General features: G+C 37.3%; 1 long non-coding RNA gene across 1 annotated transcript; it reads right to left on the bottom strand.

Moving 5' to 3' along the window:
* Positions 1-3,056: 3,056 nt before the first annotated feature.
* Positions 3,057-5,763, bottom strand: LOC115987713. Its single transcript, XR_004091195.1, has 3 exons — positions 5,462-5,763; positions 4,334-4,396; positions 3,057-3,086 (listed from the first exon to the last, which is right to left on the bottom strand). It is a non-coding gene; the product is annotated as an uncharacterized LOC115987713 (long non-coding RNA).
* Between the last annotated feature and the right edge of the window lie 5,047 nt (positions 5,764-10,810).

Here is a 10,810-nt window from a genome sequence, read left to right as displayed (position 1 = left end):
CATTTATAAGATTTGCTAGGGAGGTCTCATCCACCTTTATGAGGTAATAATACTCGTTGTCGTCGGCTTCCTTAACAACGTAGGGGCCTTCTCACTTTGGGAGCTCCACTTTCCCCCGTACTTATATTTCATTTTTTTTTTTTTTTCAGGTTCTTCATTATCACCCTATTAGTCACCTCAGCTTGGCCATTTCCCTACAAATAATAAGGCATGGATCTCTTGTGTTTAATGTGGTATCCCTCCAATAAGCTCCTTACATCCTTGTTTAAGAATGGGTTACCATTTCACTGATTAGCCTTTTGGGGATCTCGAACCGTGTGATGATGTGCTCACGGGTGACTCCCACATTCCCTCGAGTTAACTTCCTGCAGCTGAGTCTATGAAGAGATGAATGTTAGGTAAAGGAAATTCATCTTGCGGACACGCTTTGTTGAGGTTGCGAAAGTTTATGCAACATCGGATTTTGCCATTCTTTTTCTTCACGGGAACTATGTTGGAAAGCCACTTAGAGTGTTGGATAGGCTTGATAAACCCTACTTCTAGTAACTTCTTAACTTCTTGAGTGATTTGAGCATTTACCTCAGTGTGGAAGACCCTAGCTAGTTGGACTACTGGCTTAGTTCTCAGATCTACATTGAGGTAGGGGACCACCAATCCGAGATCCAGGCCAAGCATTTCATTATATGTCCATGAGAACACATCTACATATTTCTTTAGTAATTCCACCAACTACTCTCTTTCCTTTGCTGATAGCTGGCTGCTGATAAAAATAGTTTTTGGGGGTCTTAGGTCAACCCCTAGGTTTACTTCTTCCAATTCTTCTTTGGGTTGAATCTGCACTTCTTTCTCCATATCCTTTGGGATCTCTTCTTTAGCCATCATGCAATTTAGCAGTCTGGGAACCCCTTGTGGGATGCATTTAGGTCCCACGTACCTTCATAAGCGATATATCAACCTTCCTTTTGGTTCCCGGACTACTACACACTCCCAGGATCTTGAGGAACTAACCTCCTTATTTTTGCCTTTTTTTGTCCAGGAGATCCCTTGGGTCATGGGTACCTCCTGCTTCCTCCTCTTCTAAAACATGTGCCCCCAGGGTTCCTGGTGTTGGACTCTCGTCATCTGGTACTAACTCATCATAGAACACTGTCTCTACGAAGTTCACTTCTCCTTGGCTAAAGGGATTTGAGTTGGTAAGGATCCTTATAGGCCTCCCTTTCAGTTTTCCTTTCACACATTGTTGGTATGTTAAAGGGATAAGGCGGTGCTTATGGAGCCAAGGTCGCCCCAAAAAAATGAGATAAGAAACTTTTGAGTTAATCACATGAAACCCCATCAGAGCTACTATTAGGCCTACCCTTAAGGCCAATTGTACGTACCTTTCAGTGGATTCTACAGCTCCTCCAAATCCTGTTATCTCCATAGGAGCCCTCAGGATCGTCTTGCCAACCATACCAACAGCCTCTAGGGTACTTAAGGTGATAAGGTTAAATGAAGCCCCTGTGTCAATCAGTGCCCTCTTGATCTGAACACCGTTTATGGTGGCTGTCAAATAAAGGGGTCTTCGATGATTTGGGTACTCAACCACCATATCTTCATCTATGAAAGTTATTGCATTTGTTGTTTCCAAGAAAGCCCGACTCGCATGAGATTCTGCTATAAAACACTCCACCCCTAAATCTGCTGCTATGCTCATGAGGGATTATGTCATAATCCTTCTTGCTTCTGGTCCAAATCTCAGTTGATTGAATAGGGACCTGAACTTAGGGTTCTTCTAAAGGGTCCTGACTATGTTTGGATGGAAGGATCCTCTCGACTTTTTTGGCTCTGCATCAGCCAGGTTCCCATGAATTATTACAACTACTACCCCCTTTCCCTTGTGATTGGGCAAAGGATTCCTTTGCCCATTTGGTTCCCACTGGGTAAGCTCTAGGGTCCCTTCCCTAAGCTTCTTATGAAAAAGCCTCCAGAGAGTCCAACAGTCCATGGTGGAATGCTTGAAATAGTTGTGGATCCTACAAAATAGGGGGTTCTTTCTTTCTTTTTTAGTGGGTGGCCTCGACACGGTGAATGGTCTAACGACTCCGTCTCCAATCCACTTATCCAGAACATGGTTTAGCTCCTTCGTGGTAAATAGGATTGCAGGCGGTTCCTCGGTCACTTTTCCTTCAGGCCTCTCCCTCTTTTCTCCCACCAAAGTTGTCATGGTTTGGGAAACAAGTACCCTTTTTGTTTTTATGGTTAACGCTATCCTTCTGGTTCTTTGCAACAGGTCAGAAAATTGAGTCATGCATAAGTTCTCTAGATTAAGGGTGGGTTTGGATTCAACGTTTGCTGAATCTGCGTCCACGTTTTTCCCTTTTTCTTTTTTTCTTTTTTTTTTTTTTTTTTTTTTTTTTTTTTTTTTTTTTTTTTCACTTTCACGCGTTTAAGGAGAGACAGATTTTATTGTTCAGAGACAATTTTCACTGTTCATATACTGTTTTGTTACTGTTCACGTACTGTAGCAGTACTGTTTATGCATTTAAAAATATTAAAAATGGGTCCCACAGTACTTTTCACACATTTAAAAATTATTTTGCTATAGTGTTTTCAGTTTTCAGTTTCAGCAACAATAAGTTCAATCCAAACAGACCCTAAGTCTGTAGTCAAAGAACATGTTGGATATACAGGTGTCACGCCCCAAACCCGATACCTAGATTTGTGACCATGACTGGCATGCTAATATCAAGCCTAAACCTGATATTAACAAGAACCAACTTAACTTTTTAAAAACTTTTACAAAAGATTTCCTCTTTCTTTAAATTTTTGTTTCTTTACTTAAATGATATAACCTTTCACTTGACATTCAAAGCATCTACATTGTACTCCAAAGAATAACATAATTCACCAATTGTTCAAATTCGGAATTTCACATAATACATCTCTTAGTACTTTACGGTATACACTTTCATTAGATCCTAAAATAAACAATACTACAAATCTAAACATCATATTGCTAATTTAGGATTTATACATATAAAACTAAACCAGCTCCTTCCAAAACTCGACTAAGGCTCCCTCTGCCCCAAAATAAAACCTGCTAACTGAAAGAGTGGAAGGGGTGAGCTACACAGCTCAGTAAAGGTAAGATATATGAGAATTCAATAAGGATGCATGTAAATCAAATCATTTCATTCTATGAATATTCGAATAGGAGAACATCTTTTCATGCATAGTATTTTATACTATTCACAAGAATAACTTATACGCTCTTCATAGAAAATAATTGTTCTCTTTTTTCTTATCAGGTCAATATTACCAAAACCTTTCAGATTAAACTTCTTTCATTTCCTACAAAGTTGCCATATATATATTCTCATTTCAAAATAATTATTTTAACTTGAATTAGATAATCGGCAACTTTGTATTAAACTAGAAACGTCTTGACTAATAAGAAAACTTTTCTTTATAAACTCCTTCTTATAAAATGCTATATCTTTCATGGTCATAACGCTTAACGTTTCATAAAAACAGACATCAGATAACTTTTAAACGTAAACTTGTACTTTCATCAGAAACTTTATCTTTATACTACAACAGAATTTCAGAAACTTTTATCTTTAATGAACAGCTTTTCTTTTTATCAGAAACTTCTTTTCATGAGAGCTTTTAACTTTTCATAATGCATTTAAATAGAATCATTCTCTCATGATTAGTAACATAATATAGTTGTTCATAAATAACTTATTGGTTAGTCCATATCTGATAAGTCTGTACAGAGAAGGCCTCATCACATTTGGGTGCTCCCGTGTGTATGATATTGTCCCCTTTGGGAGGCCTAATGGCACATCCCCTCCAGGTTTTTTTCCTTCCCGCCATCCGTACACATTGGGGAGAAGACCTTATTCAGATTAGAGTTACGGGCAACCCCATTTCCTTTACTTTAAATGGCCTAGAGTTACGGGCAGCCCCATTTCCTCTACTTTAAATGGCCAAACATATAACATTTTTCCATGGAAAGCCAGTAATTAACCCCTACTAGCCGAGTTCAGATCATCAGAGGACATAACCCGAAAGCATTTCATACTTTTACATCATACTGAAACTTCTTATTTTGCATAACATTTCATAATAATAACATTTCAATTCTTTTCTTTAAACATCATGTTCGTGGAATCAGTAATAGCATCAATATACTGAATCATATATGTAAGTTTTCCGAAAGCTCACGAACATATCTTTGTCAGAATAATGATTACATGCCATATCTCTAATAAAAAACATTTTAATGCATAATATACTTTAAAATAACCTCATGACTTACCAAATGCCCATATAACTTATCTTTTACCTGAAAGCAGAGGAACCGAGAGCCTACAGTCGAAGGAGCTTAAACTTGGGGAACTGGTAACACCTAAACCAAATATCAAAGCTTATTACTATCCATAATTCCCTATCATAAACTTCACATTCATCTCAAAGCCTATCTCTTAGAATCAAGGAAGTCCTAATCCCACCTCAAAGAGGTTCCCACAAACACAAAACACATTCATCAAACAACATGATGTAATAATTATAGAGAAACCAATTCATAAAATTTATATATGATTCTAACATACCAAAGGATGAGCATATTAAATTATAGCTCAAAAAATTCACCCTAACTTTAGAATTAAATCCTCAAAGTTAGGCATGTCCCTTACTGTTCACTATTCTATTCCAGCAGCATATGCCCCATTTGTAAAATACAAACGGGCTGTCTAAACACATCCAATTGTCATGAAATTTTATATAACTACTCCCCTTTATGTTCATTATAAACCATAAAAATTTCGAAGTCAAATCATAAACACATGATTTACTAAAAATCACACAAGACAGCATACTCAAATCTGCCCTGACAGAATTTCTTGCAACTTAAAAATTAAACCATTATTTTTATATTAATCCAAATTCTGTGAGACCAATTCAATAACAGCCAAAATTGTCTTAGGTTTCATAGTAATTATCCCTAGCATCCAAATTCACTATATGTAATTTAATACATAATTTATCATGCATAAACATAGAATCTGTCACAGTGACAGCTTTGCAACGTTTTATCGTAAATCCACAAACAATTATCAAACGATGGTATTTTCATATGGGGATTTTTATACACTCATAAGACATGTTATAAAACACTTACATACAGTAATTTAACCATTTAAAGCAAAATAAACACAACCAAAAAAAATCCCAGCAGCAGCATCAAAATACTCATCCTAACTTTTTCTTACTTCCATAATCCTATAAAATCATTAATTAGTAAAAACCCTAACCTACCTTCAACAAATCACCAACACAACTTCAAAGCTTCCTAAAACAGCAAATATATATATATATATATATATATATATATATAGACTTACAAATACCATTACTAAAATTATTTAAAGGAAAACATGGATTCTAAGAGGAGAGTAGCTAGAACCCTTACCAAGTTTATGGTTCTTGTGGGGGAAAATAGACATAGAACCACTCATGAAAGAATGGTAGAGAGCTTGAGAGAGTTTTCTGGTTCCTTTGAGAGAATATGAAGAAGAAATGAGATGAAGCTTCATCTTTCTTTTGAGGTGTTGACCGTGGGTTTTGAGAGAAAGAATCAAGAGAGCTTCCTAGCTCTTTCCTTAAGAGAAAAAGGAGTAAAGTAAGGTGCAAATTTCTGATTTGCATGGACCCGTGGGAAATGGGAGCAAAAGAGTTTCTTGAGTCTTATTTCTTTGAGAAAGTCAAAGAAGAAAATGAAATGTTGCCGTGTAAGTACAAGGAAAGAACAAAGAAATAAGACAAAGAAAAGGAATAGGGAAAGAAGAATAAGAGATGAACCTCTTGGTGTAGTCAAGAAATCAAGCAAAATATCTTGGGCAAAATATCTTGTGTGCCATACGTATATTGCTAAGGAAAGGGAGGATAACTCATCTTTTCAACTTTCTTGCATTCACACTCACACTTTTCTACAAAAATAATATCACTTTGCATATATATATATATATATATATATATCTCATAACTTAACCACTTAATATAGTTTTGCACATACTAAGTATATATTTATAATACAAATAGTCATTTCAATTATTTATAATCTTTACAATTCTCATTCAATGGCATTATAAAATAATAGGCTTATTAAATACTCTTATTAAAAGGTAAGTGGCTTAAATAATAATTAACCACTTAAACACATAATTTAATTATAAAGTTGGGTCGGGGTGTTACAACAGGTCTCTACGAGCTCCTTCTCTTCATAGTCTCCATAAAAATCTAGAGAGACATCTTCGAATCTTTTAATAAACTAGACAGGATCCTCCCCAGGCCTTTGCTTCACCAACTGAAGGCTCTAGAAAGTGTCCTTATCCTCGCTTGGGTAGTACTTTTCACAAAATCTCTCCATCGTCTCATCCTAGGTTTTGATGGATCCGAGCCTTAAGGTGGTGTACCAAGTATATGCTCTATCCACTAGGGACTTAGCAAATTCCCTTAAACATAGTTCTTTGTCCCCTTCATAGGGACCTATGGTGTGAATAAATCTACTCATGCATTCTACAGCACTCTCATTCCTCCCATCGAATGGGTGGAACTTTGGGGGTTCATATCCTTTAGAGGAAGGCTTGTTAAGGAGCTCTGTTGGGAATAGGGGATCCTTAGAGAATTGCTTGGGGACCTCTGAGAGCTTTTCCCTTTCATATTCAAGAAGGGCATTCACATCTACTAAAGTGAGATATTGGGGACTGGCTCCTCCCTTACTGCTGACCCTCCTTTTGCCTAAACCCTTTCCTAGTTGATTAGGGGAGGGGCATTATCTCTAATCTCCTAGGTTCTTCCTTCTTTGAGGAGATGGATCTCTTGCTGGAGATCCTTCACCATTTCTACCATTTGGACCATGGGGTTTGGCTTTTGCATCTCGCGCCTTTGCCCTGAGGCAACTTTATGTTCTACCAGGGGTACCTCATTCCTTTGCCTAGAAGCTACTTCATTTTATCCCATGGGTTTTGATGCCGCAGGTGGCATGTTGGTACCCTTGTTGTTCCTTGGCCTTGAAGCCATTCTTTGCAAAAGGATTGCTTCTTCCCTCTTCTTTGCCTAGTCCCTAGCAGAGTCGCTTTAAAATGTGGGTTTTTTTTTTTGGACAGTACCCAGGCCCAAGTAGAATGAAGGAACTTGGGCCCCCAAAGAGTTTTTTATTTGTGGTTTGGTGGACTGGGCTTAGTTCACCGTAGCTGTGTTGGGCTAATTACGAACCAAGTTGTGCACAAAACATAGATCCTACAACACATACATATTCATATATACATACATATATATATTGCAAAGCAAAAAGCTAAGGAATAGTAAAGAAATAAAGAAAAAACAATTAAGGACGTCAGGGATCCTCAGAAAATAAAATGATATTTCATTATATTGAGTTTTAGTACATTGGGCCCTTCTTTCCACTAGGATATGTCACAAGGTTCAAATAAGTTCAAAATTCATAGACTTAGATAGCTCTTTGTGGGCTTTTAAGACTTGTGAGGTTTGAATTCCCTTGAATCCAAGTGTATCCTTTAGTGCCTATCTTAGTATCCCTCACATTGTTTTCCATTTTTTCTCCTTTTTGAATTTTAAAGAAGTCTGTCAAAGGCTTTATTAGCTCTAATTAGTTATTGCTGAATGATTTTTACAGATGGCTTTATTGCTAAATGATTTTCAAAGGGGTTTGATTTTTGCTGATGGCATATCAAGTTCATCACTCAGTCATATAAGCTTTCTCATCCCTCGGAATCCACTTCATATCATCCTCCAACCATTGCTTGCACCCCGCAGTGGGATAAATGTATCAAGGTGGAATAATGCCTTTCGTCACCCTACAGCATGGCCAAGCTTCACTAACCCTGCCCAAGATCCTATTGGTAAACACCGTAGTATGGAAGGCGCCTTCATCATGAGGAGCTCCTTGATGCTTTCCAAATTTCCTTGAGATGCGACAAGTGGAGTAGTATGAGTAGTAACGAAGTCCAACTAAAGTCACACAGCAATCCTTGCAACAACTGTGGACCATGCTTGAGATGTGCCACCATTCCACGACCCATTAAATGTCAGTCTCCTTGAGGTGACCCATAAGCTCCATGTACGCCTCGAAGCTTATGTCATTCTAATGAAGCCGATGGTCCCTAAGATGCCTAAGGAGGTAGGTACTAAGAAATACGATGGGAGGTTGAAGCAACCGAAGCCTCTCTTATAGCCATATCTGAAAAGGAGAGGGAGAGAGAGGAAGGAGTAGAAAGAAAAAGAAATAAAAGAAAGAGAGCATGAGTGGAAAAATAAATAAATGGTGAATGAAAGACGATATAAGGTGCCTCGATGGGTTGAAAATCAAAAGACAACCTATGCCAAAATTAGGGGAATCCCACTAGGTTGAGAACCTAGGCAAAAGTTAGGGATTATACCTAAGGGTTTCCGCCAAGAACAAGCCCACCTGGTTACCTCTCTATAGCTCATAAGCTACCATGCAAATTTGAAGGTCCACATTATATTAATTTTGAACCAAGAAATATCTTGCAAGAGCACACAAGCAAAAGGCACTAAGAAAGAATGAACGTGGCCTCTCACTCACAAGAAGGGCTGAACCGGAAAAGTACTCAAAAACTAACCTAAGGTTGAGCTTGTCAAAGACACACTACATATTTTCCATAGAGGAAGGGACGTCCAACACAACTTGTAGCAAGGAAGGGAGATCCCCCCATATGGTAGGGAAGATGAGATCATCAATCTCCAGTTCACCCATGATGGCACCAAACTTTTCAATAGTGGGACATAGTTCTATTCTATTGAAACAAAAAACATGTTGAGAAGGAACCCAAAAATTGGCAGCAGCATGAAGAAGAGGCTCATCCACCCTAATTTTATGGTATGGGAAGACACAAGAAAAACTATAAGGGGCGATGGAATCCTTGAAATCAGGACCAAGCCTCCTTATCCAAGCCGAGACATCAAGTGGAGAGTTTTCTGCCGTTGGGGGACCTCAGAAATTTTTTTTTATAAATCTCCGGCCGCTCAGTGCCGCTATTGGTGCGGGTTGTAAGGGGTCTTGGTCTCAAGTTGAGCTGGGGCGTCATTTCATTCTCATAACGAGAGTGAGTGCACTGCAAGACCAGACAAGTGACTCCCTCGCCTCGTAGCGGCGGCATCTGTCTTTTAAGTTAAGTCATTTCCTAAGATGGCTCCTCTTATTCTACGATAATCCAAGCAGCAGCTCCACGAGTCCGCTCGAAATCAGTCGATTCCTGAGCTATTCGTTCTCCCCTCTCGGTTGGCGTTTGCTCTCTAGGTTGAAAATACATTGGTAAGGGTTTTTGACTCAAATAGCTACTTTTATACTTAAGTAAGTCTATTAGGGCTTCTCTGATTCACGGCCCATGTATGCAAGGTCAACCCTGCCTACGCAAAGTCAAAGCTGCATATGCAGGCCCATCCCCACATACGCATGGCGCTTGGCAAAAGCCCATTCTGCCCTATTTTGAGCATAGTTTTCACTTCAAGGCATTCCTAGTGTTCTTACTGTTATAATTATGTGCCCTTAAAAACAATACTATACATTTTTTATTTGATAATAAAATTTTATTTTCACATACATAATTTTTTATAGGTATATTTCATTATTTAAATGTGGCATGTGATGTCGCCTCTATAGAAAAATCATGTTAATAGTTAAGGAACCAAAAACAGGGAGTATTGATTTTTCATAAATTATTAAATCGTTCTAGGTTATGGATATTAATTGAATATCACCATTGAAGCCTACACTTGTTGTGTTGCTATATGATAGAATGATTTACTCCATCATTGAGGTAGTGACTTTAAGTTGACAAGTAGGTGTAATGTAAAAAGAACACCTTATGGAGTGATCACTATTAATTAAAAGGTTGTTCTATCATAATTTTTCTATTGTCCTTAAACGTGAGAGGTTTTATATTTATTTATTATGCACACTGGTGATGCTAAATGCTATATACAGACACGTTGGATTATGTGTGTAATAAGTAAAATATGTAAATGCTCAACAATGAATCCACCAGTCTCTAAAGAAGATAGTATATTCAGTTGATTTTCATACTAAAGTTGGACTCAAAACAAAACCGGCCGGTGACATTTTTCAAAAATGTTTTTTCATAAATATAATATTGTGTATATATATATATATATATATATTTAAAGAGTTTTTTTCAAAGATATTTTGGAGTCCAATAGAAATTATGAAATCAAGAAATTAAGGGTTACATAAGCTAGGGACATGATAGTGATATTAATCTAGTCTTAGTGGCTTGTGGGAATATAGTGTGGTAGAAGGACATAGATATAAAATTGTAAGTAATGGGACCTCATTTGCAATGGTTGATGGACATTATTGCAATCTGTAGAAGTTCATGGTTGAGAAAATTAAGGAATAATTTTGAAAGAGTTTCAAGATAAGTCAATAACATTCAAAAAGTTCAATCTCTCTCTTGGGTTTTAGAAGTCTTAAATAAATAACAAAATATCAGATCAGTTGTTGGCCATCAGAACTACTGAGTAATACTGTAGTCTTCTGAAAACCCAAAAAGAAACAGAGAGAGATGTGAATACCTTAGGAGGCAACACGCTTGGGTTGCTAAGAGAGGTACACAATTTTGTTCTATTTACAATCTATGGTTGTGTGGTACAAAGATCTTTAAATGAAAATATAATTTTTATTTTTTATTTTTTTTATATTGCTTCCACAAAAAAAATTTCACTTACAACCTAAGGGATCATCTAGGACATATTCCAA

The sequence above is a fragment of the Quercus lobata genome, chromosome 4 (genome assembly GCF_001633185.2).
Source record: "Quercus lobata isolate SW786 chromosome 4, ValleyOak3.0 Primary Assembly, whole genome shotgun sequence".
Taxonomy (NCBI): Eukaryota; Viridiplantae; Streptophyta; class Magnoliopsida; order Fagales; family Fagaceae; genus Quercus; species Quercus lobata.
The sequence above is the reverse complement of the archived record's forward strand: the minus strand, read 5'-3'. Positions and strand labels throughout refer to the sequence as shown.